At 41.2% G+C, this 5317-nt stretch overlaps 1 pseudogene; it reads right to left on the reverse strand.

Annotated features, from left to right (window-relative positions):
- Positions 1 to 279: 279 nt before the first annotated feature.
- On the reverse strand, positions 280 to 1703 carry LOC109390883 (elongation factor 1-alpha 1 pseudogene; annotated as a pseudogene).
- Positions 1704 to 5317: the final 3614 nt, after the last annotated feature.

The raw sequence follows: 5317 nt of genomic DNA on the forward strand, positions 1-5317 counted from the left end.
CACAACTAGATTTAAAACAACTATTTGACTTGGAGGTCCTGGAAAAACACACTGTTCGCCAATGAATAAAAAGGTACAAAACAAACAAAAAAATTTTTTTAAGTACTGATTGGAAAAACAAATAACTTAAAAACTGCCAAACAAAAAAAACCAAATTGTCTACAAAACAGTCTCCTTTCCTTCTGAAGGTTTTACAAGGCATTGTAATCATTAACCAGTCTTTTACTATCAAACTTAAATGGTCTGTTGAGACAAACAGTTCTGATACTGTTCTTCCCCCACTGATTAAGACTTGGGTGGCAGGTATTGGGGATAATATTCATTTAGCCTTCTGAGCTTTCTGGGCAGACTTGGTGACCTTGCCAGCTCCAGCTGGTTTCTTGTCCACTGCTTTGATGACACCCACAGCAAAGGTCTGTCTCATGTCATGAACAGAAAAATGGCCCAGAGGAGGGTAGTCAGAGAAACTAAACACACATGGGCATGCCAGGAACCATGTCAACGATGGCAGCATCACCAGATTTCAAAAACTTTGTGTCATCATCCAGCTTTTACCCTGAACAACGATCAATCTTCTCCTTCAGCTCTGCAAATTTGCAAGCAATGTGAGCTGTGTGACAGTCAAGCACAGGTGCATATCTGGCACTGCTTTGGCCTGGATGATTCAGGATAATCACCTGAACCATCAACCCAGCTGCTTCCATTGGTGGGTCATTCTTGCTGTAACCAGCCATATTGCCATGACGAACATCTTTGACAGACACCTTCTTGACTTTGAAGCTCAAATTGTACCCAGGAAGAGCTTCACTTTCAGCTTCATGGTGCATTTCAACAGACTTAACTTCAGTTGTAACATTGACTGGAGCAAAGGTGACCACCATGCCAGGTTTGAGAACACCAGTCTCCACTCACCCCACAGGGACAGTACCAATACTACCAATTTTGTAGACATCCTGGGGAGGCAGACACAAAGGTTTGTCAGTCAGATGAGTTGGTGGCAGGATGCAACCCAGAGCTTCAAACGGTGTGGTTCCACTGGCACTGCCATCTTTACAGGTGATTTTCCATCCCTTGAACCAAGGTATGTTAGCATTTGACTCCAGCACGCTGTCACCATTCCAACCAGAAATTGGCACAAATGCTACTGTGTCAGGGTTGTAGCCAATTTTCTTAATGTCGGTGCTGACTTCTTTAATGATTTCCTCATATCTCTTCTGGCTGTACAGTGGCTCAGTGGAATCCATTTTGTTAACACCAACAATTAGTTGTTTCACACTCAGTGTGTAAGCCAAAAGAGCATGCTCACGGGTCTGCCCATTCTTGGAGATACTTGCTTCAAATTCACCAACAGCAGCAGCAACAATCAGGACAGCACAGTCAGCCTAATATGTGCCTGAAATCATGTTTTTGATAAAGTCTCTGTGTCATGAGGCATCAATGATGGTCACATACTTGCTCATCTCAAATTTCCCCAGGGAGATATCAATGGTGATCCCAAGCTAACGTCCAGCTTTCAGTTTATCCAAGACCCAGGCATACTTGAAGGAGCCCTTTCTCATCTCAGCAGCCTCCTTCTCAAAATTCTCAATGGTTCTTTTGTCAATCCCAACACATTTGTAGATCAGATGACCAGTAGTGGTAGACTTGCTGGAATCTACGTGTCCAAAGACAACGATGTTGATGTATGTCTTTTCCTTTCCCATTTGGGTTAGATTTAGTAGTGGTTTTTAATACATCTGTGTTCGGGCAGCAAACCCATTGCAAAAAAGCTGAAAGTCCTCTTTCATGAGTGTCTTAATTGTGCTGTCATGGCTTCCTCAATGACCTGAATTGATAAGAATACACCATAATGTTTTTATTTGACAGAAATTGCCATACCAGAAGCAATGTGTGCTACGGGGCCTTTCCGTTGTGATCACAAAGTGTGGTGAATGCTGCTGCCGAGTACCATCCAATGGAAAGGCAGAGATCTTCAATATAGAGAGTGGAGCGTTGAACCTTAGTAACAGCGTGTGACAAGTTTCAACTTGTTCGGTGCAGTCAGTGGAGTTTGAGCTAAGTTGAGAGAAGATATGTTTTAAAGTGTGCCATAAATCATCTATCAGGACAATGCTCCATGTCACACATCACATCTGGTATATGGCAATTTCTGTCAAATAAAATTACGGTGTGTACTCATCCATCTTATTCACCTGATCTGGCACTGTTGGGTTTCTGGTTCTTTCCCAAAGTCAAAATGATTCAAGACATCAAGGCAGCCACAACAGTGCAACTAAAGACACTCATGAAAGAGGACCTCCAGAACTGCTTCAGAAAGTGGCAAGAATGATGGGATAAGTGTGTTCAAAGTGAGGGGGGATTAATGGCAATGTGCCTTTTACTGTAATCATTTTTTTTTCATTTAAACATTTACCATATTGTTTGATCACACCTCGTAGTCCAGAAAGAAGATGAAGTTCCCAGCTTCACAAAACATTTCTGGATTAGGCATTTAATTGTCTTTACTTTTGTTGGTGTGCTTTTTTATTGTGATGTCGATTTATTTATCAAGGAAGCTTCTACTCCACAGGGAATGTGGTCTAAAGACTTTCCAATCCCAATGATATGTTTTCTCATAATATTTTCTTTCATACCCAAGAAGATCAAAGTTATTTGACCTATAATTACTATATTCCTAGGCCAACTTATAGACCACGCCCCAGTGGAGAGTGTAGAAGGATGGATTTTTGAAACCCTTTTTTCAGAACTGTCTTTGAAAGCTGTAAAGAGGGATATTCTGCTTGTTCTGGCTCACCTAAATCACTTTCCTCTGATTTGACCCTTTTAATTACTGGTATTTATATACAGTTAGAAGAAATGGGCTGTGGTAAATTACATAGCCTAGCCTTTTTTTTTTATGGCTCTGTTGTTCATTTTGCCTTGGCTTCTGCTATTACAATATTAATAATAACAGGGTTCTCTTACAGAATTTTAGAAAGCTGGTCAATAGCTGTCATTGAAAATCCATTTTCTTTTTTTAAAGATTTTATTGGGGAATCGGGTAAAGGGGAACAGACAAGTTGCTGTTATTTTGTTCTTCAGTCTAGTTGTAGAGGATGTTGCTTCACTGGCCCAAGCTGGCACCATCATTGTGCTCTTTCCAGGCAAGGCAGATCAGTTGCCGGCTTCTGGACAGCCGTTCGCGGCGGCTGCTGGTCGCTCACACTGGCTGCCGGCTACACACGGTAGCTTATGGCAGCCCACTGCAGCAGGGCACTGCAACCTACGCCGTCGCTGGCGACCCACGGCAGCCCAGCCCCAGGTTCAGCTGCCATTCACTATCATAGCTGTGGAGGGCAGTGTCACTGGCCCTCATATGTGGGATTTGAACTGGGGCCCTCTGGCATCCCAAGCCAGTTCTTAACCAATGCGCCACTCGGCTGGCCCGAAAATCCATTTTCAATTGCTCTAGAGAAACAACAAAATCCAGTCTCCATAGTTAGGCATTTCTAAGGAGGTGACATTTAAGTTGCTATCTGAAGGATGGAAACTAGCCAATAAAGAAAAATTATTGGAGAAGAGTTCTTTAAGATAAAAGAAACAGCAAGTACAAAATCCCTGAGGTAAAGAAGAATCTGTTCTCTTTCAGGTACAGGAATATGTCTTTGTGGGTAAAGTTTAGCAAGCAAGGAGAAGAGTGACCACTGGGATTGGAGAGACAGATAGGAACCAGGTCATGCAGACCCTAGTAGGTCCTGGTAAGGAGTTTATATTTTATTCTAAATACAATAGGAAGTAATTAGAGGGTATCAGGCAGGGGGTGATACAACTGGTTTAGAATTTTAAAAAGTCACTTTGGCTTCTGTGTGAACCAGAAGTCAATGAATTTATGAAACTAATGGGCCCCTTCTGAGGGTCTATGGGGAGACCTAGTAATGTGTTCTCATGGTAATGTATTTATAATATTTGCAGTAGTAATATATTTTAACAAAATTAGTTATGATAACCATCTCTTTTCATTCTACCTTCCCTTCCATCACATTTTCCCTGTCATTGGTTTTTGGCTTTGGACTGGCTGTGAGAATTTTTGGGATCTGGCTACTGGAAACTTGATGAAAAACCATTGAATTTGTGTTTAGTGAGATATTATTTATGAGTTTTAAAATTATTTATGTGTAGTTAGTTTACTGATAATGTAGTAATGTTTTATAGGAATTCTCCTATTGTCCAGTCTACTCAAAATACAAGGCCAGAGGTTATGCTGCAATAACAAATGTGCCTGTGGTGACTTGCACAGGTTATATGGTTAGTGGAGGAGAAACAAGATTTTTCATAGCCAGAAGCTAGTCTATGAAAAGGTTTCCTAATTACTAGACTTGTAAATTTTAACATGGAGAATTTGGTTCTTATCAATCATTAACCAAAACATAAGTTCTGGCTTGACAGGAATGCAATCAATAATGTAGCACAATGAGCCAACTGAATGGCGTGTTGGTTAAGAACTGGCTTGGGACGCCAGAGGGCCCTGGTTCGGATCCCACATATGAGGGCCAGTGACACTGCCCTCCACAGATAAGATGCTGAACAACAGCTCAACCTGGAGCTGGGCTGCCGTGATTCGCTGTCGACGGTGTGGGCTGCAGCCCCTGCTGCAGTGGGCTGCCATAACCTACCATGAGTGGCCGGCAGCCAGCGTGAGTGGCCAGCAGCCACTGTGAGTGGCCGTCCAGAAGCGGGTGACTGATCTGCCTCGCCTGGGAGGAGCGTAATGATGGTGCCAATTTGGGCCAGTGAAGCAACGTCCTCCACAACTAGACTGAAGAACAAAAGGACAGCAACTTGTCTGTTCCCCTTTCCCGATTCCCCAGCACTGTTCCCATCCCCCTATTCCCCAATTATAAAAAAATCTTTAAAAAAACAATGTAGCACAATGTTTATGAATGTACCATAAATATTTTTCTTTTATTTACAGAAAACTAAAACAAATTTATCAGAATTTCTGTGATTCTAAGCTCAAACTTACAGCAGTACTGCAAGCAATAAATATGTGTATTAAGTTACATGTTTTATGCATCCTAATGTATAGGACTGTATTTTAGTCTAACATTTCTGCATGGAACACCTTGTAAATTTACCACTAATGCAACAAAATGTTTAGAATGAACAAATGTTCCAATGGCAAAATTCTTACACATACTGTTCAGTATGTCAATGTATGAAGCATAAAAATAATTTGATATATAATGGACAATTATGTAGCTCAATATAAGTCAGTAGCATGTTGATTGCTATTGGAAATGACTTAATTTTTTGTATTTTTATTCAGAAATATTGACTG

This window comes from Hipposideros armiger, unplaced genomic scaffold (genome assembly GCF_001890085.2).
Source record: "Hipposideros armiger isolate ML-2016 unplaced genomic scaffold, ASM189008v1 scaffold_281, whole genome shotgun sequence".
NCBI classification, from domain to species: domain Eukaryota; kingdom Metazoa; phylum Chordata; class Mammalia; order Chiroptera; family Hipposideridae; genus Hipposideros; species Hipposideros armiger.